The sequence below is a fragment of the Podarcis gaigeae genome (assembly GCF_964106915.1).
Source record: "Podarcis gaigeae genome assembly, chromosome: 8".
In the NCBI taxonomy this organism is placed as follows: domain Eukaryota; kingdom Metazoa; phylum Chordata; class Lepidosauria; order Squamata; family Lacertidae; genus Podarcis; species Podarcis gaigeae.
This window is the reverse complement of record NC_139684.1, coordinates 80,114,328-80,136,797: the sequence shown is the minus strand read 5'-3', so window position 1 is coordinate 80,136,797 and position 22,470 is coordinate 80,114,328. Positions and strand designations below refer to the sequence as shown.

Here is a 22,470-nt window from a genome sequence, read left to right as displayed (position 1 = left end):
CTTCTCATACCATCCTGCCAGCCAACCTCATGACATTATTGGTAGGGAAAAATAATCACAGCTGAAGGTGAGCCACCCGTGATTTGCGGTGTTGGCGGCAGCCAGACTTGGCAATTTATAGGTCAGGCTTAAGGAACTAGTGGCTGAAAGGCAAGTGGGGTCATGATGATGACCCCAGAAACTTCGGTGTGATCTCAATGATCCCCCTCTCCCACCAGCACAGCTGCTCGTCTCTGCTTTTCCGGGGTACCACTTCCCCAAATGCCCGGGTCCCTGAACTCCCTCCAGTTCCATACGCTTCTGGTTTCACCCCGCGCACAGCCCAATAATATGCATAGATGGAGTTTCGGGGGCCTATGCCCCACAGCCACACCCTTGGATCCATGGGGAAGGGAGAGGAAGAGCTTTCACTCCTGAGATCTTCAGATGCAACCTCTGCTCCACAGGATGGTGTTCTACTGTTCCACCTTTTGCATAAGACGACGATTACTACTATTGTACTACTACTAATAATAATAATAATCTTGAGCAAAAGTATTGTTTCGCTCTTGGAACTTCGAGTTCCAAATTCCAGGACACCCGCAACCCCCAAATACTACTTAGCATTTATACAGGGCGCTTGCAGCGCAAGTCTCTGCATGTTTACTCAGAAGGAAGCGCCTCTACACTCAAAGGGACTTGCTCCCAAAAAGGTGTAAGCACACGATTGCAGCCTTAGGCTGCAAACTTATGCTGACGCACTTACCTGGGAGTAAATCCCACTGAATTCAATAGGGCTTTCTGCTGGAACGCGATTGCCCCATTAGGGCGCTTAAAGTGTTTCGCATACGTTACCTCAGTGATCTTCACAACGGCCCTGTAAGGTAGGTAGTTCCGTGTTTATTACCTTGGATGGCGGGGGTGGAGGCTAAGAATGAGCGACTTACCCCTGGCCACTTAGTGCTCACACGGCAGTGGAGAAATTTGCACCTGGGACTTGCTGGTTTCAACGCCTGGGGAACGCAGTTCCCTGTTATTATCACCCAATCTGCAGAATTTTGTTGTGTGTGTGAGAGAGGGATGTGTTGGGGGGGGGGGTTTGAGTTTCAGCAAGAACGGTTTGCCTAAGGCCATTCATTGACTTCGAGGCAGAGGTGGAATTGCAATCGGGGACCTGGGCGGCTCACAGCTCAGTCTCTTAACCACTACATTGCACGGGCTGCACGGTCTCCTCTTTCCAAAGATTCCCTTTGGGGGTCTTCCTCCCTGATCTCCTGCCCTCTTCCATTCCCTCCGGGGTGGGGGAGAGGGAGGTTCGGCCAGCCCTTCTCCCCCATCCTCCGCCAACCCCCCACCCCACCCCGGTCGGCCCAGCTGCCCCGAGGCTCCCGCTCCTGCCCTCCCAGAGGGGCGCGTGTTTGCCATGCCAGGCGCGTCCGCAGCCCGGCCGGCTCTCAGGCGCAGGGAGGCAGTTTAGCGCTGATGGATACACACACTTGTCTCTTAATCTCCGGAGCCTCTGATCAATACGCTATTTCCCTTTGTTGCCAGAAATTTCGATCCCCTGCCCTGGAATTAGGTTCCCTGCCTTAATCTAAACGGAAACCGGCTTCCAGTTAGCTGGGGAGCGAGTAGGGGAGGGTGGAGAGGGGAAAAGGGGAGGGTGAGTGAGCGAGAGGAGAATGGGAAAGGACAGGGAGAGAGAGAGATGGGAGGAGAGAGAGAGAGAGAGAGAGAGAGAGAGAGAGAGAGAGAGAGAGAGAGAGAGAGGAAGAAGGGATGAGAGAAGAAGCAAGAAGGAGGGGAGGGTCGGAGCACGAAAGGGTGTGAGAAAGAAAAACGAGTTGGGAGAGGAATGATTGGGTGGAGGGTGTGTAAGTAGGGAAGGGATGAAAGAAGAAAGGAAAGGAAGAAGGACAAATGGATAGATGGACAGATATCACAGACCTCATTTCCTCCACTTTTAGAAGTGGGACCATAACTCCCTGTCATATAAGAGCCCCCCCCCCCGCTCCCACCTCCCCATAGAAGCACCCACAATGGCTTAACTTCCCCCGCTCTCCTCAGACCACTTTCCCAAGAAACTTTCCCAAGAATTTGTTACTCACTGTTCTCTCCCGTCACCATTCAGGCAGTCTCCAAGTTGAAGTTCTTTGGGAGGTTGGCTTGGCTGCGAGGGGGCGCGCCGGGGAATTGAGGTGGTGAGGGCTTTGGGGGGGTTGTTGTTTTTTGCCCGGGGTGGGGGAGATTTGCTTCTTGAAAATGAAATCAGAATAGTTAGCTTTTTCTGGAGAGGGTGAATCAAGAGTTTTGGAGGGGGGTTGGGGGGAAAGAGATAAAAGTGTGTAGAGGAAGGAAGGAAGGAAGGAAGGAGAGAGAGAGAAAGAAAGAAAGAAAGAAAGAAAGAAGAGAAAAGGGAAGAAGATCGCCTTTTGGAAGAAGGGAAGGAGCCTGGCAGGGAGAGGAGAGACGAGACGGGGAAAAGAAAAGGGGGAAAGAGAGAGAGAGAGAGCGTGGGATGTGGGATGAAGAGAAGGAATTGAAGAGACAGGAGGATGTGAAGCCTCTATGTGTGTGACTGAGAAGCAGAGAAAGCCAAGGGATGAATCAGAAAGTGGCGAGGTGTGTCGGGAGAAGGGAGGAAGGAGGAAGGGAGAAATGGAGGGTGGCCGAGGGAAGGAAAGAAGGGAGCAGGCGGGCAAGAGGGAAGGTGGCTGTGCGATCGGGGAAACTGCGAAGAGTCTCGCTGGTGGTGTGTTGCTGCTGCTGCTGCTGCTGCTGGTGTGTCTCTTACAAACGCGTCTTTCCCCGTCGATAGCAGGGGAGGGAGAGAGAGAGCCGAGGCAGAAGCGAGAGGGAAAATATATGTAGGCTACGCCAGTGCTTCGGATCGATGGAATATAATTTTCCTCAAACTCGGAAAATAAAGTTCATAGCTGATCAAATTTGAAAACAGATGTCGAATCGCGACTCTAAATAAGATTCGATCCTTCTGAATGGACTGTGGATAATATTTGGCCGGGCACTTGATGAAAATGACTGATTTCATTTAGACAGAGAGAGGGGCTGGGAGCCACCAACCTGTTTGCAGAAAATGGGATTTGTGTGTGTGCGTGTGCGTGCGTGTGTGTGTGTGTGTGTGTATCACACCCCCCTTTTCCAATTCTGACCCCCCTCTCCCTCTCCTCCTTTTCCCTCAAATTTTGATGGATGGCTTTAGGGACCCGAGCATGCGCCCCTTCCTCCAGAGGGTAGTTGTGTTAGAAAAGTCCCAGTTGAGACACAGGCAGATTTGTGTAGCCTTTTGTAGGCGTTTTAGCCCCCCCCCCCCCAGGCCTCAGCACTTTCCTACACACCCCAGAATTGGGCGGCTGGGGGGTGGTTGAGGGGTCCTCTGTTTCCATCAAGAAATGGCACAAGCCTCTCTCTCCCCCCCCCCCCCCACGATATTTAAACACAGCGCTGTCAGTGACACCGATTCACCAAAGACCTTGGTGACAGAAAGTTCCCAAACGGTAGCAGAGCTGAAGCCTGACATCTGTATTAAATACCTAAGCTTTTCCGAAGCGATGCTGCATAAAAGTGTTCCTGGGCATGTGCAGAGTGCCTGCCCCCCCCCACCAAACCACAGCTTGTTTCTTAAGTAGCAGGCCTTCCTGGCTTGGCTTTGAGTCAGATTTCAACCCCCCCCTCTGTCTCTTTTTATTTTATTTTTTAAAGAAATCAAGCCTCCTCTCTCTCTCCCCTTTAAGAGCCCAATCCCATGCCTGTTTACTCGGAAGTAAATCCCACTGGGTTCAATAGGGATGACTTCTTCAGGAAATGGAGCACGTGTCTGCAAACCTAGGCCCACCTAACCAGGGAGCAAAAGCCGCATGGAGCTCAATGGGATTGACCTCTGGGGGCAGCGCTGCTGCAGAAGTTAGGATGGCGAAATTGGCCCAGTCCCTCTGCTCGCCTCCACGGCATATGTGCAGGAAGCTCTTTCCAAGTGTCTCTTGGACACCCAGACCCAATATATTTAACCTCCCTCTTTTGAACTGGGAAGGTTCCCTCAGTGAGGCTGTGTGTGTGTGTTTGTGTGTGTGCACACGCGCGCACGTTGTGGCACACGTCCCACATCAGCACCAACAAGCAGCAATACACACTCTCACAATACAAATAGTCCAGAGTAGTAGGTTCTCTCTCTCCTTTTTTCCCCCTTCTCTTTTTTTTTGCACTCCCTGCTTGCAATAACAATTAAATATCGACCGCTTTCCCACTCCAGAGGGTGCTGGAGAAACTGCCAACTGCACCCAAGGTATTTTCTCTCGCGCTGTGCGCCTATATATATATATATATATATATATACACACACACACACAAACACACACACCTCCTTTCCTTTTTTTAAAGACCTGGGCTTGGCTAAATTGGTGGGAATCTAAGGGAGGAAGGCTGAGGGGAAATTTATGTGCAAAAGCTTTCCAAGATAGCAAAGCAAGCGTCAAATGTGTGTGTGAGAGAGAGCGGGGTTGGGGAGGAGAAGAAGAAAATCCTTCGCAGGGGATAGAGAGGGTGGAGGAGAAACAAAAGAGTAACCGTCCCATAGGCAGAAGGTTCGAGTCTTTGGGTGAGGAAGGAGCCGTGAGGGGACCATAGAAGGAAAGGAAAGGAAGGAAGGAAGGAGGTGGCGGGAAAAGAAAGTCGAGAAAAGTCCAATTAAAGTCTAGTTAAGCCCTCAGAGCGCGTGGGCAGGCGCGAGCGCGGGAAAGTGAGTCTGCGCGCGAGGGAGAGGGAGAGCGCGCTAGGGAGGAAGGAGGGGGTCGCGCGTGTGAGAGGGAAATTGCGCGGGAAAAGGGTCCGCGCCAGAGAAAAGGACGTGGCTGTGGAGCAATGTTCGTGTGTGTGTGTGTGAGAGAGAGGCGTGCATTAACGTCCGAGGGCACGCCGCCGTGTGAGAGAAACACGAACGGATGCGCGAGCGCCAGCCGCGCTAGTGTGAGAGAGTTTTGTGGCGATGCGCGTCGGAGAAAGCATAGGGACTGTTTTTAAGAGGCGTGTGTGGTACATAGCTGTCAACGTTTCCCCCTTTTTAAGGGAAATTCCCTTATTCCGAATAGGATTCCTCGCAAGAAAAGGGAAAAGTTGACAGTTATGGTGTGGTAGTATGAAGAGAGGACGCCGTGTGAGGAAAATTCGTCGGTGACAGGACACGTGTGTGTGTCTGCGCGCGCGCGCACCAGAGAACGTGTGTGTGTGTGTGAGAGAGAGAGAGAGAGAGAGAGAGAGGAACTGTTAGAGAGGTTAGGAATAAGGAGAAGTCCCGGTCAGAGGGAGTGTGTGTGTGCCAGGGGGAAACGTCCATTTGAGAGGAGTGTGTTAGAAGTGTGCCAGAGGCGGAGGGATGCCATATATGTGAGAGGGGGGGAAATTGCGCGTGTGTAAATAGGTGAGAGTGAGTGAAGAAGGCGTCCTGAGGGGAAAGGAGCGTGTTGGGGGAAGATACTGAAGCCAGTCGGGCTGGTGGGGGGGGGGGAGGCCTCTCGAAGGGCCGCGCTGCGCGTGCAAGAAGCCCAAGCTGTGGCGCCTGCCAGAGGAAAGGGCGGGAGGGTCGCGACCGGTGCGTAGCTGAGAAAGTATTGTGTGAGGGAAACTGCGCGCGCGTGTAAGAGATGGGGGCAGTACGGGAGGCAATAAATATGTGCGGGGGCAAAGGACGTGTGAATGGAAGATCGCGCGCGCGTGAGCGTGTGTATAAGAGGGAGCCAGGGTGAAAATGTTTGAGGGCAGGTGGTTAGGGAAGACTGCATAAGTTCTACCACTGTTGGTGTGTGTTGTGTAGGTACACACACTCAGCTAGGGTTTACACACACACACACACACACACACACACACACACACACACACACACAGAGAGAGAGAGAGAGAGAGAGAGAGAGAGAGAGAGAGAGAGAGAGAGAGAGAGAGAATGTTGGCTGATTCATAGGTTTTCTTTACCAAGCCACAAACCGCCTTAATAAACAAAAAAAGCCTTCTCTCTCTCTCTCTCTCTCTCTCTCTCTCTCTCTCTCTCTCTCTCTCTCTCACACACACACACACACACACACACACACCAGCTGAACTGGGGCGGTGGAGAAGGTTGGATGTGTGTGTGAGAAGCAACACCAACACACACACACACAAACGATTCATTTTGGATCTGGGTTATTGTGCTGAAGTTCCCTGATTTGCGAGTGTGCAGGGGATGGTTTGTGTGTTTCAAGAAAGATCTTTCCTTCTCCAGGGCGATCTGTTTGGGGTGGGGGGTTCAGGAAGATCTCGCCCCCCCTTTCCACCCGGAGAGACTGCAGAGGGTGGTGGGGAACGGAGTCCGTGTGTGTGTTTTTGTATCTGTCTGGTCTCCTGGAATTATGAAAAATACCCACCATCGACACTGGACTTCAACTTCGATTAAGGCAGATAGGACATGACAGGCTCCGATCAATAGCAGGCCCGTCCTATAAAGTGTCAAGTAATGAATCAATTTCGACTAAATTTTCCATTTTTCAGGGGCCGTTCCGAGAGAGAAGAATATCCTCTTTTGTAAAGATATTATTATCGATTTCGGCGGCAATTTGACATCAGGGGTAGTTAATTCCACTCAGAATAAAATTGAAAACACTTGAGAGAGAAAAGAGAGAGAGAAGAGAGAGAGACAAAGGAAGAGAAGGCGGGAGGGAAGGGGGGATAACCATGGGGAGAAAGGCTAGAAGGAGGAAAGGAGAGAGAGAGAGGAGAGAGGTGGACATTGGGATGAGTGGCAAGATAGACAGGCAGAGTGGAGGAAAAGAAAGGAAGGAAGGATGAGAGGAATAAAAGATGCTGCATAACGTGGATGGATATGGATGGATGGGCAGAACAGCTGAATTTGGGGGATAAGAGAAAGAAAGAAAGAAAGAAAGAAAGAAAGAAAGAAAGAAAGAAAGAAAGAAAGAAAGGCTCTGATGGTCTTGGTGAATACTATATAGTCTATACCTATAGGGTGGGCTGAAAGAAGGATGGAATGGTAGGATAGAAACACTGAATATCAGATGAATGAAAGGATGGACTACATGGGAAAAGAAGGGTAACAATGAAAGCAATTGATGAGATGTTTCAGAGGGTGCTAAGAGCATAAGGGGTCAAGGGCTTTGGAATGGGAGAAAGTGTGTCAACAACTAGGACAGAGGAGCGGCAACTAGTAACGAGTATTTTTCTATTTCATTATTATTTATCAAATTTCTTATCCGCCCTTCACCATGAGGGCTCAGGGTGGTTTGCAACAATTTAAGAATATAGCACTGAAAAGAGATTATAATCAGGAGAATAGGGTGGGTCCTAAAAAAGAAGAAAGCAGAATAAAGAGGTGTGTAGGGAGGTAATTCTGCGCCGTTACCAATATCTCCTGCCAACTCTGAAAGAGAGTCATCTCCCTCACAGATTCATCTCCAGAAGCCCTCCCCAAAACATCTGGCAATGGCCCAGCTCTTGTTTCTTTTGTGACAGGAAGTGTATCCAAAGCTGGTGGAGGGGAATGGGTGGCCGCCAGATGCTACTGGACTACAACTCCCATCAGCCCCAGCCAATGTGGTCATTGGCCAGGGACTCTGCGAGTTGTAGTCCAGCAACATGGGGAAGGTGACAGGTTCCCCATCTCTGACAAAGGCCACCAGAAACCAAGACAAGCATTTGGTGGTGCGAGCATTTGTGTGAATGCTCTTTCAGAGCTCTACAGATGTTGGGATCCTTCTGAATGGTGCACTGAGAGATAAGAGGTAGTGAATTGACCACAGCAGGTCTGCCATGCTTCAGAGCATGCAGGATCAGAGTTATTAGTCCCATCAACACCCGACTTTTGAAATCTGACTCCATCCAGAGACTTGGCGAATCAGATGTGGGAGCAATGTTCCATGCCTACCCTATCCTGGAGGGGAGGAGGTTACTACCCCACACTTTTCCAAAGCCCAGCTCACCTTCTCCTTATTTCTCTCAATAAATTTCCTGCCTACCATTCCCTTTGCATGAAGAAAGGATGGGGAATCTGTGAACCTCCTCCAGTTATTGCTGAAACACAACTCCCAACAGCCTTGGCAAGCATGGCCAGTGATCAGGGAAGATGGGAGCTGCAACATCTGGAGGGCCACTGTTTTCTCACGCCAGCATAAACACTGGATGAAATAAATGTGAGCGGTGTGTGTGTGTGTGTGTGTGTGTGCATGCCTCAGGCTGGAAAAGGAAGAAACAAGGGACTTAATTCAACAAGGGAGAATTCAACATTTCTCTTCAAGGACCCTTTGGGGGGAAACAGAAAGGAAGGCAGGAGTGTGAGAATGTGAAATCCAGCTGTGTAGCAGAACTGTTTGTGGGCTGCCTCTGACTCTTCCTAAACAAGCATTAGTAGTACTCATGTTGGGAAAAGTTAACATGAAGTGGCACTCAAGAGTGTGGAGCAGGGGTGGCCTATGTTGTACCCTCCAGATCATCTCCTACCACCCCCAATATTCAAGGATGATGGGATTTGTAGTCCTGAACACCCGTAGGGCACCTTGTTGCCCCCCCCTCGGTATGAATGTGTGAGGCAGAGATTTATGCAGGAATTTGTGACGGATGGGATGTGTACATGGCCTTGATGGGTGAACACAGTTGATTTGGCACAATGTGTGTTGAAATGGAAAAGGATGAGATTCACAGAGTTTGTACACCACAATGTTCACCATGCTGTACCCCAGTGGGATGGGGTGGTAGAGCACACTGGTTATAAAGAGGTCTAGTAAACAGCATTTATCATGATGTGCTTCTGCTTGTTAAAAGTGATTTGTGCATAGAGTAAGATATATAGACAGATGGGCAGATTTAAAAACAATAACACCTAACTATGTGCAAGAGTACATTTACACAGGCCTTTGTTTTGTGCACAATACATAGGAGCTGCAAAAATGTGCATTTGTATAGAAAATGTGCAGTATAAATGGGGAAATATGTGAGTGACTATAAGAGCCCATACATGAGAAAGTGCGCACAGAATGGAATGCGCATATGAACATGCAATGTTGTGGAAATATTGTGGTGGATGTGATTAATGGTATGAGTATATTTGTTATCAAAGCTCTGAGTGTGCGTTCAGGCGCTGATGTCTATCTGCCGGGTACTTACCTATCCCTACGAAGGACAGCTTGTGCAGGACAAAAAAATTCCTTCCAGTAGCACCTTAAAGACCAACTAAGTCAGTTCTTGGTATGAGCTTTCGTGTGCATGCACACTTCTTCAGATGCACACGAAAGCTCATACCAAGAACTGACTTAGTTGGTCTTTAAGGTGCTACTGGAAGGAATTTTTTTGTTTTGACTATGGCAGACCAACACGGCTACTTATCTGTAACTGTATTGTGCAGGACGTAAGTGTAAGCACGGACACAACAAAGTCTGTTGCTATTGAATATCGCCTCTGGTCTTATATGAGAGAGGGAGAGAGAGAATACAAAGAGTGTGTGTGCAGGAGTGTGCACACACAGACAAGAGTGGGTTGTTGTCGTTTGGTGGCTTTGTCCATAGGGATCATTGTAAGAATTCTCTCTGGATCTACTCACAGCTAGCCAGGCGTGCAATAGGAAACCTCCCCATTTATCACAGGGACAAGTCATGCTACATAAGCTTTCCCCAGCCACAATGTGGGAGGAAGGCTATTTAACCCCACTGGGGGAGGGGGGGCATGATGCATCTGGTCACACACACACACACACACACACACACACACACACACACACACCGGGTGTTCAAGAACAGAAAGACATAGCTGCTAGGGCAACCCCTTGCTCATACAGCTATAGGGTTATGGCTGCTGCTTGATGTTCTGCTCACCTTAAGGGTAGGAAATCCCACTTATACTTTGGCCATGCCCAACACTGGCGGAGAGGGCTATCAATGGCTACTGGCCACAGCTGGAGGCAGAACTTAGTTGGAAACTCTTCCAAACCCAGGAGGCTCCCAGAAGAAACTTTAGCCCACATCACTTAAAAAATCGGGTCTAGCAGATCCAATCTGAGACTCAAAATTGATTAATTTTGTTGTTGCATATATTTCAACAATCACAAGGGTGTGTTTTTTTTTTTTTTGAGTCGGTAGCACAGATGCTGTAAACAGCCCCACTCAAAAAGATAACAGTGGTTACCCCAGACTTCGTTGCTGGTCGTGAAGGGGTCCCCATAACAGTCCAAGCTTCAGGACCCCCAAAAGGTAGGTCCACCACATCTGACACCAGCACATCTTCTGCATACAGAAGGTGCCAAGTTCCACCTCTGGCATTCCCAGGAAGTACCGTATTTTTCGCTCTATAAGACGCACCAGACCACAAGACGCATCTAGTTTTTGGAGGAGGAAAACAAGAAACAAAATATTCTGAATCTCAGAATCAAGAACAGCAAGAGGGATCGCTGCGCAGCAAAAGCAGCGATCCCTCTTGCTGTTCTGGCTTCTGGGATAGCTGTGCAGCCTGCATTCGCTCCGTAAGACGCACACACATTTCCCCTTACTTTTTAGGAGGGGAAAAGTGAGTCTTATAGAGCAAAAAATAGGGTACTGGAAAAGATTTTCCAGAACCTTGGAGAGCTGCTGCCAGTGTACTGTGGACGCAATACTAAGTTGATGGAGCACCAGTCTGAATAAGGCACCTTCCAGTGTCTTTGGAAGGTCAGAGCAACCTCCAGCTTGAAGACCACTGAAGTAAGAGACATTGCTAACACCCTGAAGTTCTGTTTCCAGGGAGCTGTAGACATAATTCTCTATGCATAGTTTTAGAAACAGCCCATTTTTCCAGGCCTATCAGAATCCTGTTGGGTTGCCTTCTGGATATGATGTAGTTGCCAGGCTTAGCTGGTGAGAAAAATCACACTCCAAGCTGTGTACGCTCTGCAAACATTTTATACGTCGATTCTATGTCGAGGTAGCTCAAGTTCTGTGCAGAACAAAAACCAGGTTGCAAACTTCACGAATTGACAGAATGATTTTGCATGGTTTATTCAGATTGCACCATTCAGTGGGAAGGGCAAAGAGCTATGCAGAGCACTGCGGCCTCGCCTCTTGGCCAGCACCAAGATAAAACTTCGACTGCTAGATTCATCAAGTATAGCTCGCACACTGCCAGGCCTATCTTTGCAGCCATGAGAACTAGAAACATGTTTTTTTTGTTTAAATGAATGGTGCAGTTTTCAGGAAGCTGAAATTTTCACAATCCCCTATTCTGCTTTTGAAGAGCAGGTTGCAACTACTTAGCCCAGAACATGCCTGCCCAGTGATGGCTGGTGCCTACTGAAGTTGGTAGGGTGGCAGGGGTGCCAACTCTAAGGGGCGGAAGGGGCTTCGGCCCCCTCAATGTTTGTGGGGAAGGGGCTGAGCTCCCCAAAAGTTGAGAGGGTTGCAATCCCCCGCTGCTGCTGGCAGAGCTCTCATGCACTGGGCAGGATGCATGGAGGGTGAAGATCACCCTCCCCACTCCCCAGCCCTCACCAGGTGAGTGCTGGTGTGCCAGGCAGGGGGGGGATGCGTCACATGGCGCTGGGCCCCCTCATTGTGGTGGGCAAGTTGGTGCACGTGTAGGGTGGCGCACTGGGAGGCTGAAAGATACTAATGCTAGATTCATTGCTACTTTCCTTTTTACAGAATCCCACAAGGTGCAACACGGAGGAAGCAGAAAGCCTGGACTCACCCACTGGACTGATCGTAAGTAGGCAGGCAGACAGGTGGGGGCTAACTTTGGGCTGACTGAGGTTGGTGGGGCAGTGCCCCATTTCCCCTAAGGCAGGCTTCCTCAACCTTTGGCCTCCAGATGTTTTGAGACTACAGTTCCCATCATTCCTGGCCACTGGTCCTGCTAGCTAGGGATCATGGGAGTTGTAGGCCAAAAACATCTGGAGGCCCAAGGTTGAGGAAGCCTGCCCTAAGGGTCCAGCCTCCACTGACGCTGCCTATGTTTATCATGTTCTCATATATTCTAGGCACTGAGAACTGGTCTAGGGGGCTGAGCCCTAGCTCAAATTACGTCCCACCTTCATTCTTCCACACATGCACGTAAGGAGGTGTGGAATGCTTAATCTTGGTTCACTGAGGTTCCCAGAAAGAGAGGGAAAACCAGTCTGCACCACAGGAAACTAGAAAGAAGAAAAAGGGAAAATATCAAAAACAAATGATAGTATTACTCGTATAGGTTCCCATTTCTTTCTGTGAATATGGGCTAAATGTCTTCCTCAGGTTGGAGAGAACTGGCTAGATCATGTTGGAAAGAAAGGATATGAGGACCAGTGGTGAAGTGGAGCAGCAACTGGGTGTTTGTGTGAGAATAGTTCAAAGGCTTTTAAAGAGCAAGGGCAGCAACATCGTCTGGCAGAGGAAACTGATGACGTTTCCTTGCTCTGACAAGTATACTGAGCTTTCAAGTTTTTACTGTTTGTGACAGATTAGAATAAAGGAAGATGGAAAATGAGTCAAGTACTGTAATAAAGAAGATGCCGGCTTCTTCTTTCCTTTGACGGGGTTCCTACCTCATGCCAGCAACACTTATTTGCAAGATGGTTTGCATTTCTGATTAGAAGCAAAATGTTGTATTTCAGATGCCTGAAGATCTTTTGCTAATGCTCAATGTGTTTAATCAGTTGAACCTATGCTGTCAAAAGTAAGCACTGAGTTCAACGCAGTTTATTTCCAGGCAACTGTGTAGGATTGAAATCATGCTAAATAAGTGATAAAGAATGACATCCTAGTTCTGGCCCCCCCAGCATGTTTCTGGACCATCACTGGGGGCATGGCTATGAAGGCTGCAATTAGAAGCTCCTGCACATCAAAATTTACCACTACAACACTGATTGGAGTTTATATCTTCCAGGAAGGAACACAATGGTTCCAAAAAGAGTGGAGAGAAGTCGTTCAAGAGAATCCTTTGGGGGGGGGGCATTGTGCATGGTTGATGCCATCAAAGACATAACTCTTTTTACAGAGCAGTACTCACAGGTGGTGCTGTGGGTTAAAGCCTCAGCGCCTAGGACTTACCGATCGAAAGGTCGGCGGTTCGAATCCCTGTGGCGGGGTGCGCTCCCGCTGCTCGGTCCCAGCGCCTGCCAACCTAGCAGTTCGAAAGCACCTCCGGGTGCAAGTAGATAAATAGGGACCGCTTACCAGCGGGAAGGTAAACGGCGTTTCCGTGTGCGGCTCTGGCTCGCCAGATGCAGCTTTGTCACGCTGGCCACGTGACCCGGAAGTGTCTCCGGACAGCGCTGGCCCCTGGCCTCTTGAGTGAGATGGGCGCACAACCCCAGAGTCTGTCAAGACTGGCCCGTACGGGCAGGGGTACCTTACCTTTACTTACTCATAAGCTCAAAGGTGCTTGCCTTGGTCAATCCTGTTGTACATTCAGGTCAGCCACAGAGTTTCCCCCCAAAATTGGAATCCACTTATTGTGACCACCTCACCCCCAGCTTCCTAATCAATACTTTAGATGTAATCAATTGCCAAAATCAAATTAGGTATAATCAATTTTTTTTTCAGCTAGACCGCTGGCCCATGTAAACTAGGTGTATCTGCTCTAACTTGAAACAGCTGTTCCAAGCTTTCGGGCAGAAATCTTTCTCATTCTCGCTAGCTGAGCTCCTTTAACCAGAAATGCAAGAACATGAATATTGGAGACATTCCCCTATTTGCAATTGGTATCCTCTGGCACAGAGTGGTATTGTTAGGGTAGGAATTTAGGCCAGAAGTTCCAGAAGGGGGACCCCAAAGTCAGCAGAGCTGGCTTGCCACATTTTGAGATTTGCAGAGTAATACAAATTACCACATTGGGTTTGTGTGCTGTTGTTGCTGCTGCAAGACTGATAAATTCAGAGTTCAGAATTATCTAAGCTGACCATTGTGGGATGCGGGTGGCGCTGTGGGTTAAACCACAGAGCCTAGGACTTGCCGATCAGAAGGTCGGCAGTTTGAATCTCCACAACGGGGTGAGCGCCCGTTGCTTGGTCCCTGCTCCTGCCAACCTAGCAGTTTGAAAGCACGTCAAAGTGCACATAGATAAATAGGTACCGCTCTGGCAGGAAGGTAAACGGCATTTCCGTGTGCTGCTCTGGTTTGCCAGAAGTGGCTTAGTCATGCTGGCCACATGACCCGGAAGCTGTACACTGGCTCCCTCGGCCAATAAAGCGAGATGAGAGAAGCAACCCCAGAGTTGGCCACGACTGGACCTAATGGTCAGAGGTCCCTTTACCTTTTAAGCTGACCATTGGCACAACAAAAGAGTTAGGAGCAGAGGCTAGCAACCTAAAGTCCGTTGTCCATAACCAGTCCACTTCTGACACCATTGTTGACACTGTGTGGCAGCTCAGCCATAAGTCAGAAAGGAAAAGCTGTCGTCACGCTGGATACAATCTAGAGGACGGAAAGGGATTTGTGGTGCTCCAGATATCATTTGACTACAACTCCCATCACCCCCAACCATTGGGACTGATGGGACCTGGAGCCCAACGACTGGAGAGCCACATGTCTCATTTACAGTGACTACCCCTAAAAGATATTCCAGATAACTTCAGTTGGGGGTGGGGAAGGGAAGGTCAAAGAGAGGATTATGAAGTGGTCATGAAAAGGCTTGGGGTCTCCCCAAGCACTTCTCACCACTTGGTAACACGTGTAAACAGAAACTGGTAAGAGTCCAGATATTTCAAGATACATGTACCAATGAAATAGGACGTTGCTGCCTGCCATCGTTTGGGCTGCAGGGTTCCAGGTGGTGTGAGTCCAGCAGAGGTGGATGGAAGGACCTCTTTAAAATGTGCAGAGCATCCTCCAGCTCCGGCAATTCATGCCCTCCAGCCTCTGTCGAATTCCGCCCGTCTGCTAAGCAGGGTCTGGCAGGATCGATGCTTGGGTGAAGAAGCTACAGCTGCTAAAGAGAGGTCTGGGTGGTTCACTGCATGAGGCTCTCCCATTAGAGTTAATACAGTTCCTCAAGGTCTCTTGGGTATTGCCTGGTTCTTAGAAAGGAGCAGTAGGAAAAATGGATCGCTGCTGCCCTCCAAACTCCTCCTCCGCCCCATGGAGTCCAACCACCCGGATTCAGTTCTTAGGGTTTGCTTTTGTTTTCGTTTCGCAAGGGGAGTGGAGGAATAGTTTCCAGAGGTTAAAGCTGGAAGGTGGGTAGCTAGTGAGAGGAAGAAGGATTTCTGGGCTGCAGGGGTATTTCTGAGTACATAAAGGTTTGGGGGTACGAGCTCACAGTACAGATTTGCTTAAATTTATTGAGGGCTTCTGGGCAAATTAAGAATGGTGGGTGACTGGCAATGTAATTTTTGCTAGGAGGATAGGGTCAGGAAAAAGAGGTGCCCAAATAATTTTTAAGGAACAAAGGCTGCTATTCTAAGCACACCTACCTGTGAGTTCTCTCAGTGTCTCATTTCTCTGATCTTAAATACAGCTTTGCCACATTTCTGCAGCATTTTTTTAAAAGGGAAAATCCTCAGGCAAATTTATCAGCACTTTAGTGCAAATTTGTCTTAATAAACGTACCTGTATGTATGCATATTTTCGCAAAATGAATGCTCCTAATCTAATGTATTCTTTAATGTTATAGATGTGGATATATGCATTTTTATTCCCCTAATATATGCATTTTTGTGCACATTACTTGGCTGGAGAAGAGTAAATTTCAAAGAAGGGGTGTTGCTTCAGTTCACATACTGCTTCAGAAAGTGAGAGTTCTGTAAGTTTGCCTTTATATATGAACTGAACGAAATTTCTCCCTCATCACTACCTGGGAGCTACTCCTATTTAACTTGGTGGGACCTGTATGGCAAGGGTAGATAAAGAGGAACCTCCAAGCTTCCTAGACTGTCCTTGTGCTGACATATTGGTCTTTCCTAGGGTTGCTGTCCTCATTTCCTACTTACACTGGGAGTGGAGACATATTTGCATCCCTTTCCTGCTGAGGACAAAGAGCAAGGAGGCTCTTAGAATCTCCACCTTAATAAGCTAAAGCTAGGATCTTGCCCCCCTTCATGGATCACTGCCTTGTGGTGAAGGGGCTTGAATAACTCCATGAAGCTATGAGCTATGCCATGCAGGGCCACCCAAGACGGACAGGTCATAGCCGGGAGTTTAGACTAAATGTGATCCACCTGGAGAAGGAACTGGCAAACCACTCCAGTATTTTGCCAAGAAAACTCCATGGACATAAAAATGGAGAAGCTTTGAGAAGAAAGTGAGTTTCCAAGACATGCTCTGGTTCATGGGGTCACAGAGAGTCGAACATGACTACGACGACTAAACAACAACAACAACAGGATCTTGCCTATCAAATTTGTATTTCCTTTAATAAACTTAGTTTTATTATTCTCCAAACTTTGGGACTCAGTGTGATTATATTCTGGGTAAAGAGTGCTGAACAATGATGTTCATTTAAGCTTCCAAATTTAACACCAAACACCAACATACGGTATGTCTTGGTTGCTAATACAGGGGTACCTCGGGTTAAGTACTTAATTTGTTCCGGAGGTCCGTGCTTAACCTGAAACTGTTCTTAACCTGAAGCACCACTTTAGCTAATGGAGCCTCCCACTGCCGCTGTGCTGCTGGAGTACGATTTCTGTTCTCATCCTGAAGCAAAGTTCTTAACCCGAGGTACTATTTCTGGGTTAGTGGAGTCTGTAACCTGAAGCGAATGTAACCTGAAGCGTATGTAACCCGAGGTACCACTGTAGTTCATAACAGCGCTTCTCAAGCTTTCTGCATGGACTTCCCTGCTTCTCTGCTGAACGACTTGTGTGCATTTGTCGTAGAACCACAATGCCTTGCAGAGGATCTGGGGTGATACACAGAGTGTACACAGTTCATTCGGGTCATCAGTTAGGCCTACTGGTAGGGCCTACTCCAAGTTTGAGGGGTCCCTCGGCAAAGTTCTCTCTAGTGGAGACCCCACTCTGTTGGTAGGTCTCCATCTGTGGACTTGCCTTGTCACAGGAGCAACAACAGACAGCTGTGAGAGCCACCATTTAGATTGCCTACAGTGCTCTTGTCACAATGGGGAGCAGTGTACAGAATTAAAATGGTGGCTCATAGACTCCATTGCTCAGCACAGAGAGCCTAAGGCAAGGTTGAGCAAGGGTGCTGGGTGCTGATTCTAAGCCCTCCTGTTGGGTTGCACCATTGTTCCACATGAACCGAGCATTGTTGAGCTCTAGAATTATGTAAAGGTGTATGTGCTGGCCCAATACAACAGTCCAGCACATCCACTGCTTCACCTGCAGTTGTAAAGGAGACGAAAAGCTGTGTATTACCAGCCTGTTGCAGACAACGTACTCCAAAACTTCCGATAACCGCACTGAGCGTTTTTAGGTAGAGGTCCAAGATGATGGGCCTTCAGCTTGATTCGGCAGAGTTCTTATATTTTTTAAAGAGGGACAAAACATAAATGGGAGCATTTCTTTCATAAAATGTTACGGCAGGAAGTTAGAGGACAAGCGCTGATTGTAAACAAGGCAGTATGACCACCCCAAAACTTTTCCAGGAGTGAACCACCTTGAAAGGAGGATCACGTATAACTACCCCAAAATCACCTTGTGCACAAACCATCGTGAATGCACAATAAAAACCACAGCTTGTGGGGAGGGGGCTTTCAACATCTAGGGCCCATGAGCTGGCTAGAGGCAGAGAACGGCTCTAGGGAATGACCAGATGAAGACAGGGGAAACTTCTCCCCATGGCCACCCCCAAGCAGCCCCCATGGTTTGGTGTACACATAAAAAGCCAATGGGTGTTTTGTTTGCAAAGCAGCCCTTTCCTGACAAAGACATTGCTGCCCTTGCGGGGCGGGAGGGAAGGATGGCTGGGAGATTTCCTCTGGCACCCCCAGCTCCATCAGCATGCCGAGGTTTGGGGTCATTCCCAGGGGCGCGAGGGTGTTAGAGAAGGCTGGAAACAAGGGCCCACAGCCGTTGCCTCTCTAACCGGTTGCGCTAGAGGGGTCAGAGGACTTTGCAATATCTCAGACTGCAATCACCACGCTATTTGCCTGTCACCATGGCCATCAAGCCCGGCTATCAACACGGCAATTGCCTTTCTCTGTCTCTATGTTTCCATATCGCTCCATTTCCCCCCCTTCTTTTCTTCTCCGATCCCCCTCCCCAATCCTTCTTCCCTTCACTCTGTCTCCCGGGTGCCATAATTCCATCCACCAGCATGTCTCCCGTGTCTTTCTCTCTATCAGCTGTGACAATTCTGCCTGCCTCCCCTTTTCAATTGGGCATGATGTGCCCATGGGGCAGGGGCAAGGGAATAGGCTCAGGGTGAAGGGGGCGGGGGACCGGGGAGAGAGAAGACTCGCACACAAACACATAAGACGTGTTCCAAAACTACCTGCTACCTACCTGCACAGACCAATGATGATGTATTTGCCAGAGGAAATCCGGCACCAAGAATCAGTGCCAGCACAAGTTACGAATGGTTGTGATCCGGTTTAAAGGCAGCAAGGCTTCTGAATGGTTGCTGAAAGCTGTAGGAGGGGAGAGGGCTCTTGTGCTCAGATCCTGATTCCTGGTTTCCCCCAGGGGCACCTGGTTGGCCACTGTGAGAACAGGATACTGGATTAGATGGGCCATTGGCGTGATCCAGCAGGCTTATCATATGTGCTTATCAAGTGGCACCATTTTCTCGGGCGATACCATTTTTGGCGGCAGCTAAAATGGGCTGGTGTACATTTTAGGTGGGGAGACTCCCTATGCCAGAGTTAGGGAACTTGTTACCCTCTCTATGTTGCAGGACTACAACTCCCATCATCCCTGACCATTTGCCATGCTGTCTGGGGCTGATGGGAATTGTAGTCCAAAATTAATCCGGAAGACCCTAGGTTCCCCATCCATCCCATAAGCAGAGAACACAGTTTTTACCCTGACATGTTACCTTTCTATGTTCAGGGATTTTCTTCTCTTTCATGAGGAGATAATTCAGATATGAAGCTTGAAGTTGTATCCAGCAAAAAGCTTACCGCTAGGTATCTTGAATCGCATAAACTAGCCATTAGGCCTTGCAGGATTTCCCCCCTACAGTGAAGTGACCTACTCTTCCTTAACAGCTGACATATCCGTCAACACAGATCTAGATTCGTCCAGCAGAGGTTGTTGTCTATGCTAACAGCAAGTGACTGAAGGCAGATGCCTGTTATCAAGGCTAGTCTAGAGTTTATGCAGCTATCAATGGCACTCCCACAGTCTTAGCAATGCCTCTCAGCACCTTGTTCCCCTTACCCTCACAGGCCTTTACTGATGCAGAAGGAAGGAGACCTGAGATCAGTCATCAAGCTCAGGATTTGAAGCAGGGCCACTAGGAAGAAACATGCTTGAAACATTATCCAGCCCTTTAGCATCTCCGAGCCTTTGCACAGGGCCAAGGTGCATGCTGGGAATTAGGTAAAGGGACCCCTGACAGTTAGGTCCAGTCGTGGCCGACTCTGGGGTTGAGGCACTCATCTTGCTTTATTGGCTGAGGGAACCAGCGTAAAGCTTCCGGGTCATGTGGCCAGCATGACTAAGCCACTTCTGGCAAACCAGAGCAGCGCATGGAAACGCCGTTTTCCTTCCCGCCGGAGCGGTATCTATTTATCTACTTGCACTGGCGTGCTTTCGTAAAGCTAGGTTGGCAGGAGCTGGGACCGAGCAACGGGCGCTCACCCCGCCGTGGGGATTCAAACTGCTGACCTTCTGATCGGCAAGTCCTTAGGCTCTGTGTTTTAACCCACAGCGCCACCCGCGTCCCTTATGCTGGGAATTAGGGATGGGCAAAAAGTAGGTGTGTGGAACCTGCAGATGGGTGTGAAGGAAGAGGAGGAAGGGGTGGCAGAGAGGGAGGGAGGAAGAGAGAGAGAGAGAGAGAGAGAGAGAGAGAGAGAGAGAGAGAGAGAGAGAGAGAGAGAAGCAGTAGCATAGAACAGATTGACAGAAAGGGAGAGAAGTGGGGTTTTGTGTCAGGTGCTGCTCACTACAGGCAGATGACCCACAACAGATGATCTGCAAAGCAATGTGGCCCTTGCCTGGACAGAAAAAAAAAGTTCCCCTGTTAAAGCTCGTGACTCAATTAGTGGTTTTATGACCTGTTTTCCAACGAAACAAATGCATTTCTTCATCGAAAATTCTTCCTACCTGTCCAGAACTTGACATGTTTCAATTGGGATGAAGTTTCATTGCTTCCCCGTCTTTTTCTATTTTTGGCCTGTGTGTCCAGCCCAATCTTTGGAAATGCGGTCCTGAAACCATGCTGGCGTACAAAACGTGTGCATGCTGCAAGTTCTAGTTGCAGGTTCATACTGGTTGGGGGCAGCGCTGGAGAACATCTCAGGAAGGGCAAATGAGGCCGTTCCACACACCTGACGCATACAAACGCATAGAAGAACATAAACAATGTGCATGCAGGTGTGAGCAGCTACCAAAGACTGTGTTATCTGTGCTCTTAAAACTCACAGCCCGGGATGAGCACTGGGTCCACATGCTCAACCGAGTGTGCGGGTTAATTCATTAATTGTCACATTTATATCCTCCCTCTCTCCACTTTTTCATCACAACGATCCTTTGAAGTAGGATAGGCTGAGAGGCAGTGACTGGCCCAGCAGTGTGGCTAGGGGGTGGGCAGGGCACACTGGGTACCACTTACCCAGGGGGCAGCATTACCACAAGGCCTGTGGTTGAGGGGGAGGGGCGGGCAGACTTCATGCAGGCTCTGCCCAGAGTGCCCTGCCCTGCTTGCCCCGCCCCCATGAATGGCTCACCCCGCCCCCGGGTGCACGGGAGCCCGAGCGCCTAGCTATGCCACTGGACTGCCCCCATGTGGGCTTCGTGGTTGAGTCGGGATTTGAACCCCAGCTCTCCACATCTTATTCCAGCACTCTAACCCAGCGGTAGGCAACCTGTGGCCCAATTGCCTTCTCAATCCGGCCCACGGATGGTCTGGGAATCAGCATGTTTTTACATGAGTAGAAGGTGTCCTTTCATTTAAAATGCATCTCTGGGTTATTTGTGGGGCCTGCCTGGTGTTTTTACATGAGTAGAATGTGTGCTTTTACAGTGGTACCTCAGGTTAAGTACTTAATTCATTCCGGAGTTCTGTACTTAACATGAAACTGTTTTTAACCTGAAGCACCACTTTAGCTAATGGGGCCTCCTGCTGCCGCCACGCCACCGGAGCACGATTTCTGTTCTCATCCTGAAGTTCTTAACCTGAGGTACTATTTCTGGGTTAGCGGAGTCTGTAACCTGAAGCGTATGTAACCCGAGGTACCACTGTATTTAAAATGCATCTCTGGGTTATTTGTGGGGCATAGGAATTCATTCATATATTTTTTCAAAATATAGTCCGGCCCACCACATGGTCTGAGGGACAGTGGACCGGCCCACAGCTGAAAAAGGTTGCTGACCCCTGCAAGTCTAGCCGGTAGTCTGCACAGACTCTTCTGTACCTCTCTGTTGTACCTGGCAGGGGTTAAAGCTGCACAGGAGAATATCTGCCTCAGTCAGACCCTGGGTTTGGCACATCCATTGCTAGTAAGAGTAGGCCTTGCCAAGCCAATTAACCTATTGCAAAAAAAAAAAAAGGGCAGGAGGAGGATTACATGGGTGGAGCCTACTCAGATAATGCACGCTCTATTGGATTATTGTAACTGAAAACTAATAAAAATTATTATCAAAAAATAAAAATAAATGCACACTAAACAGCCTACTCCATGTGGATGCAGGTGGAGATCATGCAAGCAGAAACTTGTCTCTTTGCCCCACTGGATGTAGGACATACAGGCAGCATCAAGAAACAGAAACTCAAATTGCAATACGGTCTTCTTTCCTGTTGCATCTGTTTGAGCTGCATGAGCACAGGGGAGATCTATATGTGTCTGTGTCAATGTATGTTCCTGTCTTTGCATACGTTGCTGTTGACAGCTGGTGCTGGAAAGGAGAAGTCCGGAAGTAAAGAACTGCCTAACTCCTGGGTAGAGCTCCAGAGACACCATCGCCATCATACCTGGGACATATGACTTGCCCCTTAAGAATCCTGGGAATTGTAGTTTGACAGAGATGCAATTCCCAACACTCTTAACCAATTACAAATCCCAGGATGTGGGAAGGGAGAGTCACATGCTTTAAATGGATCGGCCCTGAGGCTGTGTATACAGTGGTACCTCGGGTTACATACACTTCAGGTTACATATGCTTCAGGTTACAGACTCTGCTAACCCAGAAATAGTACCTCGGGTTAAGAACTTTGCTTCAGGAAATCGTGCTCCAGCGGCGCAGCGGCAGCAGGAGGCCCCATTCACTAAAGTGGTGCTTCAGGTTAAGAACAGTTTCAGGTTAAGAATGGACCTCTGGAACGAATTAAGTTCTTAACCTGAGGTACCACGGTACACCATATGTTTGAAGCAAATTTAAGGCATGCCCCCTGCAAGAATCATGGGAGCTGTAGTTTATCCCTCACAGTGCTACAGTTC

The 22,470-nt window shown here is 48.8% G+C and overlaps 1 protein-coding gene and 1 long non-coding RNA gene across 3 annotated transcripts in view; one reads left to right on the top strand and one right to left on the bottom strand.

The window, feature by feature from the left end:
• Positions 1–22,470, bottom strand: part of ERFL (ETS repressor factor like) — a 158,053-nt gene that overhangs the window by 78,537 nt on the left and 57,046 nt on the right. The window contains exon 1 of one of the 2 annotated variants that reach the window (XM_083754086.1): positions 2,088–2,325. The exons of the other annotated variant lie outside the window; for it this stretch is intronic. The gene's annotated coding sequence lies outside the window, so the exon portion shown is untranslated. Of the gene's footprint in view, positions 1–2,087; positions 2,326–22,470 lie in introns of those variants that run through there. 2 annotated transcript variants of the gene reach the window in all.
• LOC310851857 lies at positions 5,747–12,647 on the top strand. The gene is made up of 3 exons (XR_014567887.1): positions 5,747–7,345; positions 11,634–11,693; positions 12,222–12,647. It is a non-coding gene; the product is annotated as an uncharacterized lncRNA (long non-coding RNA).